Raw genomic sequence first — 26,306 nt, forward strand, 5'->3', positions numbered from 1 at the left:
CGACCACCTGGGGATTTTCAACGTGCACTGAGAGCGCACAGCACACGGGCGCCTTAGCGTTTTGCCTCCATAAAAACGCAGCCGCCGCGGTGGGGTTCGAACCCGGGAACTCCGGATCAGTACCCGAGTGCCCTAATCACTGAACCGCCGCGGCGGGTCCCTGAGTCATCTTTGTTTTCTTTTTTGCCGTGTTCTTGTAGTATATTGAAAATGAGAGTTTATAGGAAAAATAAGGCGCCCGTGTTCTGGGCGATTAAAGACCCACAGTTGGTCTAAATTACTCCGGAGCCCTCCACTACGGCAACACTTTATTTCTTCTTTCACTACCACTTTCCTCCTTTATCTTACGGTGCTGTTGTTGTGTCCACCGTGATTAGAAAATTCTTGCACCGTTTGCTTTCCTGAAACAACCTATTTTTCACAGGCCAATTTGGATTGTACAGCACTCGGCTGTTTATTTTATGTGCGTCAAAAGGGCAAAGCATAATGAAGAGTAACAATAATAACTCCGCTTCGCTTAATTCTCAGTTTATAAATTGACTTTGATCAAACTTCGATGCAACGCCGCCAGTACACAATCAGCGTTGAAAGCAAGCAAGGGTTTCTCTTGGACATTGAATTAGTTGACCAGAAGCCTCTTTCTGGACCACTGATGTTTTGTGCGCTGAAGGCATTAGCTTGCGGTACCTAACAAAGTAAGCATCGGCATCATTTGCGGTCGTTTCTCCTTCATCTACAGAACACGAGCTAAAAGCTCGTGTTGATGTTCGCCACCGCTTGGTTTTGTAACTAATTGCCCCGGCCAGATATATTAGAGAGTTTTAGTATAGCGTACGCAGACATACGCAAAGAAATAGCGTACGCTATAAAATAGCGTGCTTCGTACTGCGCATGCGCTAAACTCTATTCCAAACCGGTATTTAGCGTACGTGCGCGTTACGTACGCTATTTCTCGAATTTAGCGTGCGTGCTCTTGCGTACGCTAGGAAAAATAGCGTTGTCAAGATGGCGGCGCCCACGTCCCCCGCTTCGGAGAGAATTCGTCAATGTTATTGGGTTTTTAGGCATATTAATTGCTTTAAATGGCACACGGGATATTCGCTTTGCCTCGCCTCGCCAACAGCATAAACAAAGAGGGATAAACTTGCCCAATTTTTGATTCTGTGTAACGATTCCGCAGCTCTTAACCCTAACAAGACAGAACCGACTGTGGATTGCCTTGATTTGGATTCTTAAGGAAATTTAGTCACAGCCTTGCTAAAAGTAGCCGTTTCGGCGGTTAGCTGGTCCGTCTAGGCTAGCCACCAAGCCCGTCGCAGCAACGCTGCGTCAAGTGCTTGTAGCACGTGTGTGCGTTGACATCCTTGTCGTACTTCTCAGATGGCAGCCATCGTGTCGACAGCGCAAAAAGATTCCGCTCCTCGCCTGCGATTTACATTCGCAGACGATTTAGCGTTACATAGGGACGTAAACGCACAAAATCCTTTCAAGGACGCTGCACAGTGGAAAAACATTTTGAGAAATGCGAATTTAGCCTGCGGAAAGCCGTTCACTGCCCGGGCCTTGAGAGAAAGGCTCGACCTTCTTCTGGGCCAGTTAATCGCAAATGACAGAACGAACTTGCTCAAGTAAGTAGCCGATTTTTTTATGTAATGCTTATACTCTACCTCGAACATACTTGCAGTTCAATAGATGCACCCAACCCCTCGAGCTCGCCACTACGGCCTCTCTTTCACTGCGCCGCCGTGGTGGCTCAGTGGTTATAGTGCTCGGCTGCCGGCCCGAAAGGCGCGAGTTGGATCCAGGGCGTGGCGGTCCGTATTTCGATGGAGGCGAAATTCTAGAGGCCCGTGTCAGAACTCAGCACGCATCACTTAGTCGATAGGGTGCTTTAAAATGCTTACTAGCGAACACAGCAAATAATATTGCATGCAACTTTGGCTTTGGCAACTTGTTCTCTGCCATTTCCGTGCGGGCAGATTTTGCAACCAGAAGTAATATTTTTTATCGATTACTTTTTGCCGGTGGATCCTTTGAAGTTTGAAATAAATCCACCATACCCAAAGTACTGAGCACACAAATTCTAGATTGTAATTTTTACGGTTTCTTAGTGAATTAACAGTTTGTAATCATTTTCGTGCATTCGTCGAAGAAAAATTCTTGCCGTTTTCTGCTGGAAAACGAACTAATTGCATTCTTTGACGCCTGGGTACTGTTTGCAGGAAAAAAACAAAATTGGATGAAAACAAAACAAGGGTCTTGAAAGCCTTAAATGATATGTGAAGTGTGTATACAGATGGTACTTACACATTTTTCTCTGTATGAATTAGCAAATTTATTTTGTACCGTATGAATCCTCACAGGTCAGGCACAGAGGAGGAATATGAGGAGAGGGAGAAGCTCCTGCAGGAGATCTCTGACCTCGCAAGAGAATTTGGGTGCAAGTGTAACAGCCGCAAGACACAAGCTGCTGCAAATAAAACGTTTGCGAACGGAGTGCGCGACAATGCCTGCGCCACTGCTGCAAGAGTGTCACCACATCACAGTGACTCATGTAAGGACACACCAACTTCCTTTTCTGTTCACTTGCTAAGCATGATGTAAGCGTGAGTCATTCCACTTTAGTGTGGTACATAAACATTGCCAACTGGATGAAAAGAACAACAAAGAAATAAGGGACATACATAAATAAAAGAAAAACACAAGTGACTGTAAGTATGCAGCTTTCTGTATTTGCCGTTATTTTTTAAAGGTGTGTATAAATCAAACCTATGCCAGCACTTGATGTGTAGCAAGTGGCAAACGTCATGGCGTATTTGTGCTGAAATGCAATTTATTGGAAAGCACCCATTAAGTGTTGTAACAGAGGGTCCACATTTTCTCCTTATTTTTCAGGCCCAACACCATCTGGGACTGCCACCGACACTCCCGAAACAGCATCTTATGTGCTGCAGCAGATGTGCGACGACAGAGATGTCGATGATGATTATTTCACGACTGACGCTGAAAACTTTCAGAGTGCGCAGCAAATGCCTAGCACAAATGTTACAACAGACGTACAAGAAGAAACTGAGGAACATGAGCCCCCACCTACAGCTGAAATGAAGCGAAGTAAGCATACTTTTCATTTGAGCTGTATCATACCAAGTTGCATATTCGAACTGTTTCATTAGTCAATCAGTTTGTGCGACTCAGACGTGCTAAATTCTTTTGCCAACAGGCAAATGTGGATCTGTCTTGCTCTCCTGTCTCGATTTTGTTCTTTTGGTGCATTGTCATGCATTAATTCGAATTGGAAAACATACTTTTGCAGGAAAAAGGAAACCAAAAACAGCGGGCGATGAAAATCACGAATTTTCGGAAAAAAGATGGAGCCATGAAAGGGCAATGAAAGAGAAAGACGTGCAGCTCGAGATGGAGCGTGCCGCACTTGAAACGGTGCGCCTCGAGATGAAACAGAGGCGCTGGGAACAAAAGTCAGCAGATGAAGTCCATAAAAATAGAAAATGAATTCAAGCTGCGTGAGCTGCATTTGGAGGCTCGTGCCAATGAAGTACAAGCAAGAAGGCAACAAAATGAGGCGAACAGTGCAAGCCAGCAAGCTTTAGTAAATGTGTTGAATGCGTTTGCATAGAAATTATGCAAAGACTAAAATGACAAGAGAATAAAAATTATTATCTGACAGAACTATGTGCTTTTAATTGCCTCCATTATAACGCATTTATACAAACTGAATGCAAAAAATTATTTTACTGCAAGCTGACAGCACTTCCTGCCGCACACACCAGCCAAAGCGGCTGCTTTCATATTATGGTGGCCCACAGTGGTTGCTTATTGGTAATAGAGCTCAGTGGCTGATTCCTAGAATGCAAGCACACTATTGTACAATGCCCACGTATGTTAAGGAACCCCGGAGAATCTGAATTTACCACTTCAGCGTTTCTCATAGCTCAAGCGGCTTCGAGAAGTTGCACGCCACAAATATGAAACGCATTATTAATACTAGGACAGCTCATTTAGTTCATGTAAGACGAATAAGGTTTTAAAGTGAAGCAAGTACTGCGCACGGTAAAAGTTAAATTAATAAACTCTGAACCAATCCTGAAAATTTTTGTCTATGACTGGTTTGAGTGGAGGTAATCAAAGAGGCATGGTGGCGCCAGGTCAGAGTAGTTGGAGGCTTGGTTACCATACATGCAAGCATGGCAGTTGGTGAGAATGACGGCTACCCTGTACATTCTAGGTACAGCCTGCAAAAGCAGCCTTTGATTTTTTTTTGAAATCAAGAAAAGCAAGCTGGGAAATTACTCTCCCGAATCCCTATTCTACAGCCTGCCTAACTGTACTCATGGCAGCATTGAAGTTTTCTTGAGCAGTAGTGAGCCGTGCACCTCCATATGGTTTCATGAGAAGACCCCGCAGGGGATATGCAGGGTCCCCATATATCACTGCTTCATTTCCAGGTACCAGCCCCTCAAGTGTCTCACAAAGTTTGCTTTCTCTCAAGATTCCTGATATGAGAAAAAATTCGGTGCATACCATGTTCTGTAATATTACCGGAACAATGCTCACAGCAGCACATCTTGTAAGCAGACACTGAATAGAATACTTTATATATAATAATATCATTGCGTATTAAATCAGAGCAAAATTAATATTGCTTTATACACACTCCGTGCTTTCTTTATGCTTTATGTGTGATGGGGTACCAAACAGAGAGAGAAAAGCAGGAAGGCAGGCAGGTTAACTAGGTGGCTCCCAGTATGCAGCCAGACACGCAGGAATGGGAACAAGGAGAGAAAGAAAAGAAAGAAGAATAGGAGTTAATGACACAACAGACATGTGCAAAACTGAAATACAACAGATAATGCCGACAGTGTTTCTGTTACCACAATGAAACTTACCAGCATCATGCCTGCTGCCTGGATACGGCCCGTCAAGCTGACAGATGAGCCCATTGGGGCACATGAGGGCTTGATACTTCAGTGCGTGGACTCTCTTGTGCCCAGAGAAGTACACTCTTTGACCTTCTGATGGGCGACATATGGGACGTGCCGTTCCATCAATAAATGCCCAGCAGTTGTCCAGGGGGCCGCCTTTTAAGTGAACTGCCTGAAATGAGAGACAATGAGATGTGATCAAGCTTAATGACTCGTTTACCGACTTCAAGGAGTCACATGTTACAGTTTAAACAGTGGTAACCAGTGTACAAAATATTATGGTGATAGAACATGGAAAGAGAAACTGCAAGTACTGAATAGTAACACGTGATTTAGTCAAGTGGCATGCAGTGATATCACACACTGCTTGGTGAGTGCTCCCATCGTCTGAGAATGTTTCTTGCACTGTTCATCAACCACATCACATGAGACGCAACTGAGATATCGGAACTGCTAAAGTGTTGACACACAACCACATCCTAAGACTTCACATGGACAACTGTGCATATTGTGTCTTTTATATGACTCATTTGGTTTTCGTTTTATGGGGGTTTAACGTCTCAAAGCGACTCAGGTTATGAGGGACTCCGTAGCGGAGGCCTCCAATTAATTTCGAGCACCTGGATTTCTTTAACATGCCTGACCTTGCGCAGCACACAGGCATCTAGTTTTAGATAATGCAACGAAAATGACACACATATTGAGAGCACTCGCCATGCTTCCGCAGGGTCATCTCTTAAGGAAATAGCACAGCAGAAAGGGAGGCCTGCGCAGTTTCCGCCTGAGTGTGCTTGACGCCACAACAATCAAGCACTTTTCACAGCAACGAATCTGGCTTCTAGATTTCTGCAACTCATTCATTACATAATAAGACTTCTATTCATAGTGCTATGTAAATTCCTTCTTTTTTCTTTCCACTGTGAATGTCATGCGACATGCAGAATAAAAGAGCAAAATGAAAAACTTACGTTGCTCATTTCTTTCAAATAAGACGTGCTCAGCCACTTGTGACACAGCAGGTTGTCAAGCAGTGATCCAAATCTCTGTTCGATGTGCAGCATTGTTTTGTTTGAAATGCTCGATATCACTGAATAGTGGCGGCCAAAGAATTCCTGCAGATCGCACAGTCTGTTCGGGTAGGCCAGTCGCCGCAAACAGATGCACAGGGCTTCTCGCCCAGAAACTCGCACTCCCTGAGGGCTTGTTATGTATTCGGGCACTTCTAAAGCGTTCACAAGCGTCCGAAAGTCTGCGTTCTTGAACCTAAAGTGACTCCGGAAAGTGCTGTCGGGCATGGTGTCCAGATTCAGCAGGCCGCGCCTGGATGCATAGAGTCTGCGTTGCTGTTCACGCTCGCGCATCATCACGGCTTCGATGTCGTCCCAGCTTAAAAACGCAAGGCAGTATGGGTCCGAAAGGATGCTAGTACGCACCATGACGTTATGAAGAACCTCGCTCCGTTCGGTTACCTAAAAAAAGTCGCGCCCTACCTCCACTGTGCAGGGCACGAACCATTTGACCACGCAACCGGCTATCTGCCTGATGCGGCTTGGATAACCTTGGCTATGCCTTGGCTAAATAGAAAAAACTTTGTCGCAACATATTTTCACAATTTAACACCAGATGGCGCAACTGCAACCTACGCTATCGTCGCGTTCAGGTTGGCATACGATAAACTAAAAGTTGCCGTGCCACCTCCTTTGTTACCTCCCGCTAAATGCTTGCGTATAGCGTACGCAAGCGCTCATACGCTATACTAAAAGTTTGCATTATTTGCTCCCATGTACCCTTGATTGTAGACATTGATTGCTGGTCTGGTGGTCAAACTTCCCTTTATTGTATTTAATAAGCGTACATAGCTACAGCTAGCCAGCCCGTCTTCATAAACTTCATTCTTGAAGTTCACGTTGCAAATATGACGCTATAGATTTAAGGTGTCCTTGCGGTCGCTTGGGATTTCTTGCAGCACCAGTGCGCAGATATCAGCAGCTTTTCACGTGACATCACATCCTGCTGTAATACACGTCATCGCGCATAATCCGTGTCTTTAGTTAGTGGCCCTTAAAACTAAGTTTTCCTTTAATGTCACTTGCGCACAATGCTGCGTGACGTGCTTGTACAAATCCCCTGTTTATCCTCCTGAGCGAACATTCTCATTGGTGAAGAAGTAGTGCCCGGCTCCCGACCAAAGGGACTCAGGTTCACTTCCGCTTCAAAACCTTTTAAAGCGGAAGCTTTACCACGGCCGCTCAGTTGCAACGCACTTGGTGTCATTGAGCGGCCGTGGCTTTACTATCCACGCGGCTCTCATTTCACTGCGTCTGTACGAATGAGCTTGAATAGGAGGAGCGGAGCTGCGTAAGTAACCACGTGACGTACCACGTGACTCGCAGCAGCTGCAGTCACGCGCTCCGCCGTCGTCGTGGTGACTGCGTGCTGCTTAGCCGCCCTCTTGCTATGGACGAAGCAGGTCAGCCGGAGCAGACGTCCTCGAGAGTGGGTACTCACAGACGACGGGCCGAGTCTGATCACCCGGTCGACATTGCCAACTGCGCGAGGGATTTAGCCATCGATAGGGAGCGTAAACGCGCTAAACGGCCAGCCGAAAGCAACGAAGGGCGGGAGCTTCGCCTGGCTCGACGGCGAGCGAAAGATACCGAATGAAGACAGCGAAGAACCTTTCTAGTAGCCGCGGCGGAAACTGGCGAGCCGCTGGAAGTGAGTTCTCGAAGTGCGGAACCCACAACGACCCACGTGGTCCGTCTGTCTGTCAGACTGTGCTTCGGCTCCAAGAACCTCAAAAAGAGACCTCACATTTGATCCGTGATTTCGCTTGCATAGCTAGGGTGAGCTGAGCTAAGCCGACCCATTTTTTGTTCTTTGCAGCGAACCTGTTTTTCTACGTCAATACACACATTCCACGATTCCGAATTTCCCAGTCCCGCCAATGCGGGGTTTTCCGCCGAACGGGCCTATTAATACTTTTGCTTTAATGGGTAATGCGTTGTTAGTCAGCGCCTTGATGTCTTCTAAAATCAAGAAGGATTAATATCGGTCATATTTCATGGCAGTTCAAGGGCGTAAATGCATTTCGTTTATTTCCTTAATGCTGCTTACTAGTCGTAACTAGCTCCGCTTGCAATCCACTTTGTGGGAGAACTTACGCTGACTCTACAAAACCAAATTAGACGGCTGTACCCCTCGCTTTCTGTACATATCTCAATGACACCGTGTAGGGGTAAAGTGGAAAAGTACTGCATGTAAGTACAATCCGACTACGTTCACAACACAGATCATTGAACGCGATCTTGCTCCACGTTCCCTTCGCCTACAAACCAAAGTTAAGGAGGCAACCCCGTGGAACCATTACCTCGTAAACGGCAGGGAGGCCACATGACAACGCTCGACGCCATGTTGCAGGATGTTGCCGATGAGGACAACCTCGACGTCGCCGCCTACCTGCACTCCAGTCTAAGCACGAATACGTCTATACGAGAATAAGAAAGGGAGTATGCTTCGTAGGAAAGTAGAAATAGGCAAAAACCAGATGTGTGCGTTAAGAGACAAGGAGGGCAATGCCATTATCAATATGAATAGTATTGTTAATGTAGCCAAATAGTTCTACACAAAATTATATAGTAGCCAATGTAACCAGAACGTTAATGATACAGACAGTAGCACACAACATTACGGCATCCCGCCAGTAACGAAAGAGCAAGTAAAGAAACCATCAGGAACAGTGCAAAGGGGAAAAGTAGCCGTTGAGGATCAGTTAACAGCAGATCTGTTGAAAGACGGAGGGCAGATTCTGTTACAAACCCAGCCACTGTGTATGACCTCGACCGTACCAGAAACTTGGCAAAATGCAAACATTATCATAATTCATATGAAAGGAGACGAAAAGGACTTGAAAAATTACAGACCGATCAGCTTACTGCCCGTTGCCTACAAGGTATCTACTAAGGTAATCACTAATAGAGTCAGGACAACCTTAGACTTTAATCAACAAAATGATCAGGCAGGCTTTCGTAAAGGATATTCAACACTCTATAATATTCACACTATAAATAACGGGATAGAAAAATGTACAGAATATAACCAACCCCTATATATAGCCTTCATTGGTAATGGGAAAGCATTTAACAAGTGGAAACATCAGCTGTCATACAGGCATTCCGGAATTAGAGTGTAAAAGAGCCTTGTGTCAAAATACTGGAAGATGTATACAGGAACTGCAAAGCCACCATAGTCCTCCATAAATTTAGCAATAAAATGCCCAGAAGGAAGGGCGTCAGGCAAGGAGGCACGATCTCATCGATGCTATTCACCGCCTGTTTACAGGAGGTCATCCGAGGCCTGAATGGTGAACAGTCCGGGATAAGAGTTAAAGGAGAATATCTAATAATCTGCGATTGGCTGATGACATTGCCTTGCTGTCACTCAAGAGATGAACTGCAAATCAAGATAAATGAGTTACACAGAGCAGAACGGTGGGTCTAAGATAAATACGTAGAATAGAAAACAAAAGTAATGTTCAACAGTCCAGGAAGGGAACAGCAGTTCACAATTGGAAGCGAGGTGCCGGAAGGGGTAAAGGAGTACATCTTAGGGCAGGTAGTGGCAGCTGATCCGGATCATGAGAGGAAAATAACTAGAAGGGTAAGAATGGGGTGCAGCGCATATGGAAGGTCCTCTCAGATCATGATTAGTAGATTACCAATATCCCCCAAGAGAAAAGCGTATCACCGCTGTATCTCACCGGTACTCTCCTACGGGGCAGAAACGTGGAGGCTAATAAAAATTGTTCAGCTTTAGTTAAGGACGACGCAGCGAGCCATGGAAAGAAAAAGGATAAGTGTAACGTTAAGTGACCGGAAGCGGGCAAAGTAGGTGAGGGTACAAACGCGGATTAATGACATCCTAGTGGAAATCAGGCGGTAGAAATGTGGAGGGCATGTAATGCGAAGGCACGATAACCACTGCTCCTTAAAGGTAAAGAAGTGGATTCCAAGAGAAGGCAAGAGTAGCAGGGGGAGGCAGAGAGTTAGGTGGGCGGATGAGATTATGAGGCTTGCAGGCATAGGGTGGGCGCCGCTGGCAAAGGAGAGGGTTAATTGGAAAGACATGGAAGAGGCTTTTGCCCTGCAGTGGGCGTAGTCTGGATGATGACGAAGCTGCCCTCTAGAGCACTCCTTTTTATAAAGGGAGTGTGCTAGAGGACACCCGACTACATTTCAGCTCAGTTATGTTTATAGCGTGCAGTACGCAGAAGAACCCCGATGTCATACCTGGTTGCGCACTCAAGACGAGTAGCGCACCGACCGTTGACATTACAATCTTCGTCGGCGCCTCGCAGAATATAAGCCAGCTGACCGAGCCTGAGTTTGGACATCCACTTGTCACCGTGGACTCGGTGGAAACGTTTTCGCCGCTACTGCTGGCCGTACAAGACGATTCGCCTGCTATGTCAGCGGGACTGTGAAGTTGTTCTTGATGGAGTGACAAGATCCGAGCTACGCCGAATCTGAAGAGAAGTAGTGCGGCTCGTGGGTCGAAAGCCATTTTATGAGCGCTAATATAACCATGTGTTCCTGCTCATGCCCTTTACATCACGGCGAAAGCTTTATATGTGCCTTTACTTCAAAGCTCGTAGTTGTTGGCTTTGGGGCACAAAAAATGGTACAGTCATGGAAATGGCAAGAAGTGGAGAGAGAAAGAAACAGACACAACTTAATTTGCCACAGGTGTCGGGAATTAGAGCAGGTGGGTCCTGTGCGGCCCGCAGGTGGGGGCGACTTGCTGGGCCAATAAAATGAGTGCAAGTTGCGTGGTCTTATCTGGCTGGGTGAGGAGTTGTTCCCAGCCTTCCGCAGAGGGAGCTGGCATTAGGGCCCGTGGTAGGGGGTAATTTTCGCACCCGCAGAGGATGCGCGCCTGTGTGGCGGACTATCCGTGGTTGCAATTTGGGCATGTGGGGTCGTATTCCCCATTGGTGATTAGTGATAGCCTTTAGTGGCTGAGAATTAAGCGCGTCTGCAATCTTCGGAGCAGGGTGGTTTATGCTCTGTCGAGGTCGGATTGGAGATGCTGGAAAGGAGGTCACGTCTTTTTATGAACATTGGTGATGTCGGTAAAAGTCTGGGGGGATTCAGTAAGGGCGCCTGGATCCCTGGGGCTGGCCGCCGGGATTGGTAATCCTCGGACAAGTCGGCCGGCCCTTTCTTTACCTGACTTTTATACGGCAGGGGTGTAGGCATTGGCTTATTTTTTTTTAATCTTTTCAGGTTGCCCCAACCTAATATATGTCCCTTCGTTACCACAGTTGCCCTCGTGGCGAGAACCCAGATAAGGTTAATTTTGCGGTCGGGAGTCCGGCCACGCAGGATGCGTGCGGCGGGAATGCAGATGCAGCCTGCCGAGTAGTTTAGGATTGCTCGTTCTGAGTCACTGAGGACTGTGCGCGTACGGCGGTCAGCGATGGCCAGCGGTATCCCTGTCTCTTCCGCTGCGGCGGGGGAGGGGGTGCACACCGCGGTGGCGGAGACAAAGGTAGATCGCGGCGTGGTTGCACGGACCGCGTTGGTTGCACCTTGCCTTGCCGCGTCCATGTGTGTAGTGTGTTCGTCGGCACGATAGAAATAATCCAGTTCTCGGGCTTTATGCTAAAGGCGCGCGTCGTGTCTGCGAGGTAGACGCTTCTTCGGTAGCGGTTTCACAAAAAGGCGGCTATGTAATACACCTGGCAAGAAGTGGAGAGGGAAGCGACTGGAGCAGATTCGGAGCGAGGAAGCATTACCGGAGAGGGCGTCGCAGTCGAAATAGGACTTCAGATGGCGGAAGGCGGCGGAGCGTCGGAGGCAGCAGGTGCCAGCGTCAGACCACTTGGTGCATGATTTAGACGCGCCAGTGCTCCCGCAGTAGGAGTCATAAGTGTCTTTGCGAAGGGTTTCGCGGCTGCGCGCGTCACTGTCTCTTCAGGTTCCCCTGCCGACGGTGTGTGCAATGCAGTCAGTGTTGGCGCTAACGGGTTACAAGCAACGGCGTTACCGCAACGCTTTATTTTTTTCGGTAACTTAGTAACGTACCCGTTACCATTTCGAAACTGTAACGGCTAACGTGCTTACGTTAACATTTCTCGGTAACTCGAGCTGTCACATCAATAGTTACTTTTTATTCCAGTTGTCCCCTCTCCGCCTCCTTTTTTTTAAAGGGAAAGCGCGGAGTGCCTAAAGTGATGTTGCAGATAAACAAAATGCACCGGTGTCCTCGACAACCCTTGTTGCGGCTCGCGTGCATGCCAGAAACACCTGCCTTTGACGACGCACCCAACTGCTAGAAAAAGACAGAATACCCATAAAACACGAAGCACGTGAACGAAAACGCATCCACACACTTGCCTTCACCTACCTCCCTTCCCAAACCAATGCACACACACAAATCTCTACAGAGAGGAAGCATACCCTGCATGTTGTCACATCACAATGTTCAAAATTAATGTAATATTGCTGAGAGTTTAGCGATGTTTTCTTTGGAAAATTAGAATTGATGATAAAGTGCCATTTTGCTTTAATGTCACGTTCAGAAAATGGCTGCTAAATATGCCACGGTGTGTGAAGCCATCACATATAACTCTGCAGGCAACTTTAGGCCATTCTAACATAGCTGAGCTCCTGCACATTTGTGGAAGGTATTCTCGTTAAATCAAGATTTCGGGTAAAATCGCTGTTTTTTCTATAAGTTTTATGTAAAATATAACCTTTATAAAATTGTTATCGTTTGTTCTTGCAGCGGAGACGCACTGATTAAAATTTATGGCGATGCAGTAACGGTAAAAAAAGGTGCGGTACTTTTTTTCGGTAACGGTAACGGTAAGGCGTTCCATTTTTTTTGTAGCTAAGATAGGGCAGTAACGCGTTCCTTTTTTTAGCGTAAAGAGTAACGTATTTAGTAATTTTTTTTCGGTTACGCCTGCAACGCTGGATGCAGTGTGATGGAACGGCGAAGACATCAATGTCTGTGGCCTGTGAGGCGACCGCGTCTACGTGAACAGGGAGACGAGGGCGCCCACAAAGGTACGCGACCGGCTCCTAAGCTCGAGAGCCGATAAATGCTATACGACGGCTGCAGAGGCGGGCTGCAACATCGACGATCACTGCTACGGTAGAGCGGACGAAGCTAGTCTCAACCGGTTGAAGATGCGTTGAACTACGCAAGCCAGAAGCGGACATGAAGCGACAGAAGCGCGCTGCCAACGTCGAGTTGCGGAAACGTGAAGCGGAAGCAATGCGGCAGAGGGGCGAACAGGATGCTCAGCTGGGTGCTGGTTGTGAAAAGTTTAATGGACACAGGGGAGTGTAGGACACGTAGGTGCGGGGCCCCTCTGGACTGAAATGTTCAAACATTTCACTCGCGGAGCTATAGACTTTTCTAATTTATACTCTTAACCACTCTTGAGTGTCTGTGGCGAATTTGTTTGCTTGCCTGTTTTTCGTTGATGAGTATGTGACGGATTCCTCTTCAATAGAGGCAATGCCGCGAAGGCTCTTAATCTTTGTTCTTGCTCAAAGCCGCTGGTGCACGGCATTAACACTTTCTGCTGCGACAGATGGCTAGTTTTACGTAGAATGACTGGAGCCACGTTCGAAGACTTTCATTGCTCGAGATTGCACAGTTACCTTTGAGGCTCACTCGGAGTTTCTTCGTCAACTTTTCACCGCGGCCGAGAGAAGCTGAAATCCTGTGTTTCGTGGTCCGCCCAACACATTTCTTGCGATCTGCGCCGCCTGGTTGTTCAGGTACCTGTGCTGAAAGTCAGACCTATAAAGAGTCCTTTTAAGAACCGCTTCAGCAAACACCAACTAGACTGACAAATCCTGGGCATTTTGTCTTCCTCGCGTTATCGGCATAATAGGGGTTCTCAACGTCTCCGCAGCGGCTCGAGCCAGGGCCAAACTCGTAAACGATACTCTGGTAATAGTATACAGCACGGTACGCGGCATGGTAAAGGCATCTAACATCTGCGCGGATGGTCATAGCGTCTCAGATGGCTAAATAACATAAACCGCTTGTTTGTCATCCCGACATGCGAAAGAAAGCACGCCATTGCTCTCATGGATCCCTCCCACACAAAATGGAGCAATGCTTATTTTCCCGCGAGGCGCTGAAAATGGAAGCAGTCGCTGGTTGGTTCAGGCGTCCGTGACCCTCCCGCAAGAAAAAATAGGTCTGCCTAAGAGCTCAAATAAGAAAGGATTTCCCTGTCCTCAGTCTACCTTAATTTTTCATTTTTCTGTTAATTCTGTAATCTTTTTCCTGTTTTATTTTATCTATTGCTTATTTCTATTTTCTTTTCATATTCCCAATTTTATTTTTGTTTTCACTTTTTGTTTTTAATTTTTAATTTCTGGTTTATTTCGTTCATATACTTTGCTTAAGAAATGCGGCTTAATCAACATTTACATGTTTGATTTAATTACCACACAACTTATGCTTGACAGTCCGTGGGGGCAACTACCGTCTACAACTTTCGTCCACGCCACTGTTGAGCCAAGAAAGGTTTCCGCCTTAAAATGTTCTCTGGGACGTTATGCCACGCGACTATCCGCGCATTGCCGCAGCTGCGCTTGAGCCGGAGGCACTCGCTCGCCTCGCAAGTATCGAATCACGTGACGCGGCGTTGCGGAGCCGACAGCACTCTCCCAAGTGCCGGAAATTGCGTGACGCGCCATTCGCTATATAAAAACGTGTGGCGTGTGATTACCTTAACTGAGCTTATGCCCGTGTTGCTAGGTTTAGCCGGGTTGAACCACAGCTAACTTTTTGGAGCGAAAAGTCCACTTCTCGACTGCAAAGCTTAAACTCAAATGACGCATGGATTTGACCTCTGGCTCGCCGCACGTGTGGCTGAGACGTCATAACACGTGACTTGTCGCACCGTGTCGTACCGTTCGTTCCACCCCTGCGCTGACCGCGGTTCAGACCGCTCGCTCTCACAAGTTGCGCCACGTAACTAACACGTAATTCGCTCTTGCTGATTAAAGGCCAGTGCTCACCGTCTAGACACCCCCCCCCCAACCACATGTGTGAGAGCCCGTAAAGCCAGCACTTTCATTTATAATCCTCCTTTAGTCTCAACAACAAACACCGCAGGAGGCGAGGTGGCTTCCTGGCCCTAGGGGAACGGGATCTATAGGAGCTCTCACCAATCAGGCGAGGGCTTCTTGTCACCGCGTGTATCTCTTGCTAAACCGTCGTTATCGTTTTGTAAGACGCGGTTGTTGCGACGTGCGTATTGTCTTGTAACTTTAAAAGCAAGAGCTTTATTGGCCGCAAACTCGCGATTACGCCGTGTGGTACTCCATCGTGACACGTGACGTCACCACACACGCCTCGCCGCGGAAGGTTACTGTGCTTCGCGCGCTCACCGCGCCATCTGGCATGACGTCACACAGCGCCGCTCGCCGCCGCCGCCGTTTTGTAGGACGTGACACCGCGTTCCTCGTCGTTGCGCTCGCCTCCGCTCGCCACAACAGCTGCGTCGCATGCGTAATAAGATGGCACAGGATTGAAAAGGAGAGCTGGCGTGCGCCGCAACCACAGTTGAGGCGACAGTACGGACGGCGACAATTCTGTTAAACTGGAGGAGGCCTGCAGTCGACAGCGGAAAGAGATGAAGAGGTAACGAATCGCGTAGGAAACAGACGAACAGCGCTCCGAACGACTGGCTAAACGCCGCCGTGAATATGCCGCCGCGAAACAGGCACGTTTAACGCCCGGTGTCCCGACCGCTAGCAGCAGCGACAGCAGCCGGTGTAGAGACCTCAGTCCTGCTTCACTGAAGACGGCCCGTGATGAACGATGGAATGCGACCAAGAGACTTCAGCGGCGGGCTCACGAAACCGAAGAACAACGTGCCGTTAGCCTAGAGAATAGGCGTAAGAGTGACGCCACCCCTTCAATCCTTGGATAGCCACGGTGCTGAAATCAAACATGGACCAACAGGCCATAGAGGATGTTTATCCTGTGCTTCATACGTAGTGGAATATGTGAACAAGGCCAACCGGGGAGTTTCACACTTGCTTTCGCTACATATATCCTGGCATAGCGGAGCTAAGCCACTGCCATTTTTTTTCTCCTCTTTCAACTCTCCTCCTGTCTGCACGTGGCAGCGATTGTGGGTCAGCTTGAGTGAGTGGGCAGTGCCGTGCACTTTCCTCTCCATTCTTCCTTCAGTCGCAGTACACCAACAGGTAGGCACCGCGAGGACCCCTAGCTTTCAGCCTCTTAAGGCCAGGAAGCTACCGCCATGTGGCAAGGGCTCCTTGTCCCCGGGGGTATCTTTTGCTGAACCGTCGTCGATTGACACGGTTGTTGCGACGACCGTCATTTCTTTCAATCTTTCCTTTCAAATATCAGCAAAACTTGATGTTCGGCTAGTTGGTCAGCCATGATCTCAGAAGTACCAGCGCCAACCAGTCGCCAACCTTTCTTGTCCGTTGTCCTCTATTGCGCTGGTTCTTCTGAGCTCTCACATCACTTTTATTTCTCTTGCTGTCTGCACGTGGCAGCAATTGTGGCTCACCTTGAGCCACTGGGCAGTACAGTGCACTTTCCTTCCCATTCTTCCAGAAGTCGCAACAGCCTAGACACCGCGGCGGGGATGGGGGTTGGTGGTGGTTACAACTTTGCTGCCACGAAATGAAAGGGGTTCGTAGGGGATGGGGCGAGTCCAGGGTGACCCCAGTCAGGGGCGGCCTGTTGAGCTCGCGTGATGAGGGCCAACTGCGTTGTTTTTCTCAACTGGGAAGATCTTGTCCCATTCCCAATCCTCTGCCGAGGGAGCTAGCAAGAGTGTCGTCGCGGTGAGCTAGTTTGCTAGCGCATTCACATATTATACGGTCTTGCGGGGTGTGCGTCCCGTCACCATAGTGCGGGCATGCAAGGTCGTATTCACCGTTTTTCATTAAATAATCGGTAGGGACTAAGAATGTCCTTTGTTTGTAGGCGTCTGAGTGTTGTGGCTTGCGCCCTGTCCAGGTCGGGGGGAGGGGTCGGATAGTGCATCTTAGCTCACAAAAAGGTTTGTAATCTCCGAGTACGAGTGAGACGCCTCGGCGGGGGCGTCCGTTCCCGAGAGGCCTCCTATCCCACGGTTGGTTAAAAATCGGGCTACACGGTCGACCCCCTCGTCTCCGGTGTTACCCACGTGAGCCGGAACCCATAAAGGATTGATGTTGAGATCGATAGTTCGGTTGCGCACAAATCGCATCGTGATCGCGTTTGTCCAGTTTATGGTGATTTTTTTCTTCTTTGAGTTGACAGAAAAAGAGCCTCTGATTTTTCTGCCGAGCATTTCAACCCAATCCGCTCCAGGTATTTCTCCATTACATCTATGGCTCCCTGAATTGCGCTTTCAATCTGTCCACCGCTACCGCAGCTCAACCACAGCGTCGAATCGTCCGCATATATAGTGTGAAGGAGATTTGTGATTCCGTCCAGCTGCCCTGGAAGCCAAATCTCTCCTACATTAAACACGGTCGGAGAGAGAACGGACCCTTGCAGCGTCCCTCTATTGCCCACTCTAATGTTTCCGACTGACTGTCCGTCCAGGCTGATATTGGCAGTCCGATTTGAGAGGAAGCCCCTCACGTAGTTGTATGCCTTTACTCCAACATTTAGCGAACTAAGGCGATCAAGTATGGCAACGTGTTTGACACTATCAAAACCTTTGGAGACGTCCAGTCCCACATTTACCCTAGTATCAATAGTCTATTTATCGATCATCAGCTCCTTCAGCTGTAGCATGATATCGCATGCCGATAGGTTTGATCTGAAGCCTATCATGGTGTCAGGAAAAACATTGTGATCTTCCATCAATCTATTCAGTCTAGTTTGAATTACGTGATCCATCAATTTTCCAACGTAAGATGTGATGAAAATGAGTCTAAGACGCTCAAATTCGAGCCTCTTCTCTGGCTTCGGAAAGAAGAGCAGGTTCGCAGCTTTCCGTTATTGCTGTATCTCTCTCTTGTCCCAGCATTCTTTCATATACGTTGTAAGTTTCCGAAAGGAACCGTCGTCAAGATTCCTGAGCATCCTGTTTATGATTTTGTGCGCCCGGCAGCCGTTTTGGTTCTTCGGCGGTTGAGTTCATCCCTCAAATTCCCGACAGTGATGGGACTGTCGAATTCCGGGTTTTCCGAGCCCGCGTATTCAGTGAGACTGTAACTCCAGAACTGGAAAAAAACAGTCCCCTTTGCAAGGGCTGTGATATTGCTTTACGAGTGAATGGGAAAATAAAAGATATGAATGGAAAGGGCAACTAGAAAAAGAAACAGGTCCCCTTTGCAAGGGCTGTGATATTGCTTTACGAGTGATTGGCAATACCATTCTGAGAGTAGACAGTATTCGCGTCCTGGGGGGGGGGGGCTCTGCATAAAAGCAAATGGCATATGCACAGAAACTATTTTGAGACTTGAAGCGAGTACCAGACAGACGTGCCGGCTACTCAAGTGCATTAATTTTCTAACAAGCATGCGGGAAGAAGAGGTCAATCTTTTTACATTCGTCCAGACTCGTCCTAAGCTGAGTGCTATACGTTGCCCCCTATCTCAAACTGGCCAAAACAGAAAAGAACAAAATCGAAATCATAATCAGAAAAAGGACCCGAACCGCACTAGGTCTTCCCCCGAACACTTAGGCGGTGAAACTACTAAGGCTAAATGTCTCCCACACTCTGAATGAGCTCATAGAAGCCGCCACGGTGTCGCATTATCAAAGGTTTTTAAAAGGCAAAACTGGAAGAAAATGATGCGGCGCGTGGGGTTCGAACCTTCGGAGTGCTCAAAGCGGACATATAACGTACCTAGACCAACAAGTGATAGACTCAAAATTCCACCGTTGCCGAAAAACATACATCCGGTATCTCACGAAGGTAGACGCAAAGGTAAGGCTGTGGCCCTACTGAGCGAATTTTGAGGTAGATCCGATGTGCTCTACCCGGACGCTGCCGAATACAGTCGCAAGGCAGAACACAGGGCGGTAGTGTTCTTCAGAGTGAGGACCCGGTCCCGCGCTGCACCGTTAAAAACACAAGTGCAACTGAGGCAGAAGACGTTGCCATTGCTCTAGCAATAATACAAAACGGGACAAGGAAAAGAATGATAGTGAGTGACGCTATGGCAGCCATTAAGACCTATTATATGGCCCCAATCTCTGCCGCAGCCGGCGAAAATTCTGAGAGAAAGGAAAGTACCGTCAGAGCTAATCTCACTGATCTGGTGCCCGGCTCATCAGGGCGTGTGGGGGAACGGAAAGCCCACGTGACCACCCTAAGGCTCAAATTTCGGTCGATCGCCGCTGACGCGCTGCCTCCACGCGAGCAACACCTCCCATCGGGTGACGAACTCACAACATTCCTTGAAATAATTTCTCTTTATAAGCTCGGTCGTAAGACCAGCCCAGCAGCAGATAAACCAGCAGCAAACCCTCAACTATACAGTAAAGGGCGTCCAGAAGTCTCTATCCCAAGATGTACGCACTGCAATAGCATTGCAGATCTAATCCACATGGTCTGGACCTGCCCTTTCTATAACGACCCGAATAGGAATGTGGAATCCTGGGAGAGTTTATTGCTCAACCGCGAATCAGGAGAGCAACGCAAAGTAATCGGTCCCGCCCGGACCGCCGCCAAGTCCCAAGGAATTCCGGCCGACGGTTAGGGGATTGGATGGGGGTTTGGGCTATAGCCTTCTCCCCCGTCATTTTTGACGGATGGAAATACATTTCTCTCTCTCTCTCTCTACTGCTACAGAAACTGAAATATTATTGGTTTTGAGGGAAGGAAATGCCGCACTGTCTCACGTATCTCGGTGGACACCCGATCTGCGCCCTAAGGGAAGGGATAAATGAGGGAGTGAAAGAAGAGAGGAAGAAAGAGGCGCTGTAGTGGTGGTCTCCAGACAAAGCGCCTCCTCTATATTTACAATGCCTGCCGAGTACTGCCGATCCGACCGTCCAACACCCTGTCCTATGCTCCTTTCCTGCTCTCCCCCTTCGACTAGCTTTCGCACATGCTCTACGTCTGTGAGGGGGAGTACCATCTTAGTGGCGCCTGATGACGGAAAGTGGACGAAGACAGTTTTTAAACGTTCTCTCTTCGTGAGGGAGCGCTCCGCATCCCTCATCGTAATCAGGGTGCCTGTCAGGTATTGACGCGTCATAGAGCGTGCCGTTCGTGGCGCTGCTCACCGTGGAGCCGCTGCAGGCGCTGGTTTTAAAAGGAGCTACAGAGAGTACGGTGCAGCGGCGTTGGCATTGTAACGAAACGCTGCGGCGACTTGTTCGAATCATGTTTTTCTTTTAGCTACAACGCTGAAACATTCCGGGAGAGGTACTGAAACTGCTTGGCAGAAATATGAAATCAGAGGATAAAGGTAGTTAGTAATATGTTTCAATCTATTCATTTCCGATTCAATCATGCTGAGTAAGGGCGCGGTTCAGGTGTCCAACGATATATGAGACAGATACTGCACCATTTCCTTTCCCCAAAAACCAATTATTATTAATTATTTTTCGCTGTGCGTGGCAGACTGCAGCTGCTTTTATTTTAAGAAGCGAAAAGAACTCCAGCCCCAAATGCATCGCGAAGCAGCTGATGCCGAACCATTTTAGGCATTCTGCCTGGTTTGACTTCAACCAGGCGCTAATAAAACGATGCAAAACTAAAAAAAGCGCTTGAAGGAAAGGAGGGAGATTAAATCGAAATCAAGTCCGCTTGAGTAGGCCTTCAGGCGCAATCACCGTAAAGGCCGAACCACAAGACAGCGTTTCTTCGGCGCATTATCAGCGTTTATTCTACCGTCGTTATCGCTTCAGGCTGCAGAACAGGGCAATCAAACGCACGAGGGCGTACGAACTGGTTGTCCAGACAGGCGTTAGGTGTGTTTTTTTTCTTTTAATGTTGTTAGGCTCCACTCGCGCACGAGACGCTTTGTCCTCCTCGAGCGTACAAATGTGCTTGCGCTACAATGCATATTTCTTAGGTCTGTAAAATATGTGTCAATACAAGCAAATACACAATTCTAGAAAGGTAAATGGCTGTAAGCACAGAGTTGTAACGTAAGTAGCAGCAAACACATGCAAAGTATCCTATATGATATTGCTTTAAAAAGTTGTAAATATGTGTAAATAAATGACCGTGAACGTCCCCTTTTTTTCTACAAATGAGCTTAAAATTTACCACACTTCGTACAAAACAGAAAGCAGCAGCCGTCCTTGCCATAATTAACTGGTGCCATTTTAGAGATGCTGCGAGGTCACCTCGTCAGCGTCGCGGACCACACCATTTATCCGCGGAAAACAATTTTCGTTAATCATGGTGCCACGAAACGAAGAAATGTAGCAACTTACATCGCTCTATTCGTCTGGCAAGGAACAGCATCCTGAAGTGATAGGCGGAGCGAACGCCTGAGTCCACCTCTGCAAACGGCGAGCAAAGCTTCTGCTCTAGCCGATTGTCGTTGGTAAAAGCGCGGCGCCGCGGATTAATAGAGAGTTACGCAAGAAGGGGCACGAAGTAGGAATCTAACAGACGCGTGACGTAGGTCTGTAGTATAGGAGTGGAACAGATAACGCCCGCACCGCGCAACCGTTGGCAAGCATGATGCAAGCAGTCCAACTATCTGGCTAGCGCCGCAGCGCGGCGACTAACCGAAGTGAGGCGTACCAGCGGCTCCCATTGCGAAGCGGGGTATACGGCTGCCATTGTAAAAATAGAGGAGGCGCTGCCAGACATTCTTTCGGAGATCTTTACCGTGTACTCACATCACACAGCCCACGGGTGTCTTTTTCGAAACGCGGCCGCCACGTGATGTGTCTCCTCGACCCTGCTGCAACTTCCACCTCTAAATTCGTCGTCTGTGTGCTGGCATTCTTCCTCATTCAGCTGCACCTCGTCCTCCATGTCGGCACCATCCCCTTGTTCACTCCACGCAGATCCATTCTGTGGCACGAACCAACTCCCAGTGGCCACAACTTATGCCCAGCTTGTCGATGGACTTACTCGACGTTTTAGTGCCACTGATTGGCGTTTTCTTAGAGCGTGTACTCTTATCCTTTCTCTGAAGATCCAAACTGCAGATTGCTTCCTCCTGTTTTGAGATAGTCACCTTGGTCTTAATACATACATTTAGCATAGCGCTAGTGCTCTCGCTTAGCGCATCCCGCTACTGCGCACGCGCAGATCGCCCTAAGGAGCCACATGGCACCACGTTTTCGTCAACAGCGTGCAAGCATGCCGCGTCGGGACCAATCACCGCGTGGGTACTGAGGGACGCAGTACGTCCTCCGCTAAAAGTACTTATGCACTTCCCTGCCCACCGAGATTAAAACTTTGTGGTGAAACATACAACCATATTTCTACACTTCTGGCATACGCCACAGGAGGAGGCAGTTTATTTTCATTATAGGGGGTGAGGAAACCCCGCGTGCACTAAGGGATTTGTTCAGCGAAGATGACCGCTTGGGGTTTGGCAGTGAAGAGCTCCGCGTGTGGATTGCGGTCGAACTGGAGAGTGCAGTCGGCCCGCGCAACGGATGTACTGCTATTTATTTTTATTTATTAGTTACCTGCATCGCCCCGCAGGGCATTACAGCAGAGGGGTACAGACTTCCTTTATAGGTATAAAGCAATTATTGCAGTGCATGGAAAATGCTTCGTTAGATGTAATACATTCAATGCTCGATGGTAAACTGTTCCAGTCCCGAACAGTTCTAACGAAAAAAGAATAACGCAAGACGTCACCCTTGCAAGAAAATTCTCTGACCTCCAGGCAGTGGTCCAGTCGCTTTGATATGTAATGAGGTGCCTGGATATATTGTTCGCGGTTTATGCCAGTTTTTGAATAATAAATCTCATGGAAAAATTTCAATCTGATGTACCTTCTACGGTCCTTCAACTGTTGCCAGTTAAGTTTTCGTTTGCTTTCCGTCATACTAACTTGCCAATTATAATTACCAAGAACAAATCTAACTGCCCTATTCTGAATTTTCTCTAATTTTCCTACACACTCAGATGTGTGTGGGTCCCAGCAAACACATCCATATTCAAGTATGGAGCGCACATAACTGAAATACAGCTGTGTTTTTAAGTTACTTGGTAAATGGCTAAAATTCCGCCGTAGAAAACCCAAACGTGACGCTGCCTTATTCGCAATATAATTAATGTGCTTATTCTATCGTAAGTCTCATGTAAAAAAGACGCCTAGATATTTAAATGACTTGCTTATGTTGAGAGTAAGATCATTAAATTCTATACCTATACGGATGATTAGCACGTTTTCTTGTGAAGGTGACGTGAACAGTTTTGTTTATATTTAAGGACGTGTCCTAACGTACACACCAGTCTGCCACAATATCTAAATCAGTTTGCAGGATTTGTGAATCAGAAGTGGAATTTACTACTCTGTAAACAACCAATCATCGGCAAACATCCTGAATGAAGACTGTATGCCAACTGAAATATCATTAATATACAGCAAAAACAAAAGTGGTCCCAATACTGAGCCTTGGGGAACTCCCGACGTAACTGGTGCATACTGTGAAGAAATACCGTTCAGAACAACAGCCTGCCCTCGTAACGACAGATATTCTGCAATCCACGCAATTACTTTACAATCCAGGTTATACGCTTTCAATTTGGAGAGAAGAAGACTGTGCGCGACAACATCAAATGCTTTGCGGAAATCCAAGAAAACGCAGTCCACAATTTGTTGCTTATCGATTGCCAATGCCAAATTATGAACGAACTCTACCAGCAGCGTACTGCAGGAAAATCTACGCCTGAAACCATGTTGACTAGTGCATAGGAGATTGTGTTTGGTGAGATGGGCCATAACGCAACTATATATTACATGCTCCATAATTTTACAGGTTATGCTGGTTAAGGAAACGGGTCTGTAGTTCTGAACAGAGTCTCGCATACCACTCTTATGTATGGGCACGACACGCGCTACCTTCCAATCAGCAGGCAAGTCGGTTTCATTAAGAGACTTCAGGAACAGCCGGGTGAAATACAGACATAATGTATCCGCACAATTCCTTAAAATTAAAAGGATGGTTAAAAGGATGCAATCGCAGCAAAAACTACAATATCTTGAGTTGATCCTTTTCTGAGCCTCTGGAAAATGTAGTTGGCGATTTGAAAGTGACTTCGAAGACAGAGATAGCGGCTAAATTCCAATATCACGAAGATGCAGTATCGGCAACACAAAGGAAATTTTCTTGTCCTACCTCCATTTAAGGAGGGGGGGAATTCAAATCCCACTTCTTCTGGATCAATAGCCGATTGCGGAAGCCACTTATTTGTGGCGGCGGGCTCATTTATAATATCAAAGCCGCGGTGATACGGCATAGAAGTTCCAGCTTCAGAGGATGAACTTCCTACGCATTATTCCAGTAATTCTACATCCGTACACATTAAATTACTCGGGGATATACCCAAGATATCCACAAATTTATAACCGTGGATATCAATGAAGGACTATGCGAAAATGGCCGTAAACTTTGGCTTTTATGTGTGGTCCAAAATTTGTCTACCCATCCCTTTTATCACCCGGTCCACGCAGAAACTGCAAGACGGTTTGTTTTCGACCGGAATATAGCAACGGTCTCCTACGAAAGTGGAACTCATGCCACTTGTTCGGGAGTGACAAAGCGTTTTTGTTCTGGTTGCCTAATTTTACATCTTAAATATGCTGCGCGCAAGGTTTTTGTGTCGCAAGTAGAGTAGTGAACTTAGGTAATACACGGACGATATTAGTACACTTCTTCAGGAGGTTGAACATGCAGAGAAATGTTTACAGATCTGCGAAAAAGCAGCCAGAGAACAGATTAGTCTTAATATAGAGCGTGATTGTGAGGAATAAAGCCGCCTCGTATCTTGCTCATTATCACATAAAAATGTGGGTTTTCAAGTAATAGCTTTTTGATTAGGCGATGACCCGCCGCGGTGGCTCAGTGGTTAGGGCCGTCGACTGCTGATCCGGAGTCCCCGGATTTGAACCCGACCGCGGCGGCTGTGTTTTTATGGAGGAAAGACGATAAGGCGCTCGTGTGCTGTGCGATGGCAGTGCACGTTAAAGATCCCCAGGTGGTCGAAATTATTCCGGAGGCCTCCACTACGGCACCTCTTCTTCCTTTCTTCTTTCACTCCCTCCTTTATCCCTTCCCTTACGGCGTGGTTCAGGTATCCAACGATAAATGAGACATACTGCACCATTTCCTTTCCCCTAAAACCAATTATTATTATTATTATTGATTAGGCTAGGACTTAATTGTGCACAATGCCATACAGCTGATTCAAGGAAATGCACCTTACAACTAAATTTTCGTTCTGAGTATCTGGTTTAGTGGTTGTTTATTTCCTTTATTTAGAATTTCCCCAAAGGTTCTAGTTTATTTAGAATATCCCGATAGCAATTTAGGTGTACTGTACAGTGCAGTACTACGGAGATGAAGAGGTAGAAAGAGGTAGTCAACAAGCTAGTTATAAAAATACGCGGATGAGAACATTATGATACAAATCTTTGAAAGGCAGTAGATATACAGGATACACAGGAGTAGGTTTAAAGACACAAGCGCGCACACGCACACAAACACGCACGCACATACATACATACATACATACATACATACATACATACATACATGCCTGCATGCATACATACATACATACATACATACATACATACATACATACATACATACATACATACATACATACATACATACATACATACATACATACATACATACATACATACATACATACATACATACATACATACATACATACATACATACATACATACATACATACATACATACATACATACGCACGCGCGCACAGGCATGCACACGCACACAATACTGTAAAGGTACAAAAGACAGAAGTACGGATGAAAATTTTTTAAATGCCAACGCTATTTTGTATCATTCTATGAAATTTAAATGGGATAGGTCCAGTGGTTATGTGCGCCACTGTGCTGTTCCAGTCGACGATTGTGTGGGGTATAAATGACTTCGCAAATTCTAATGACCGACACGCGCCGAACTAATTTTTACGTGCGTAGTCGGGACGCCAAAGGAAGGCGGGCAATAACTGGAAGAAATTATGTTGAACCGGTGGATGGGGGTGAAAAAGTTTATCTAAGAGCGTTAACCATATAAAGTTAGTATAGTGTTAGTCTACTAAATGAGCAGTTTTTAAGGCAGTGACACTAGAATGTATATTAGTTGTCTGAGAATAAAATGAAGATATCGAAAGGATTTCGGGCGCGTTAGCTAAACAAAGTTATACACCTGTCA

The 26,306-nt window shown here is 47.1% G+C and overlaps 1 pseudogene; it reads right to left on the reverse strand.

Annotated features, from left to right (window-relative positions):
* Window positions 1-4,115: 4,115 nt before the first annotated feature.
* Window positions 4,116-6,376, reverse strand: LOC144109730 (uncharacterized; annotated as a pseudogene).
* Between the last annotated feature and the right edge of the window lie 19,930 nt (window positions 6,377-26,306).

This window comes from Amblyomma americanum, chromosome 11, assembly GCF_052857255.1.
Source record: "Amblyomma americanum isolate KBUSLIRL-KWMA chromosome 11, ASM5285725v1, whole genome shotgun sequence".
Lineage (NCBI taxonomy): Eukaryota > Metazoa > Arthropoda > Arachnida > Ixodida > Ixodidae > Amblyomma > Amblyomma americanum.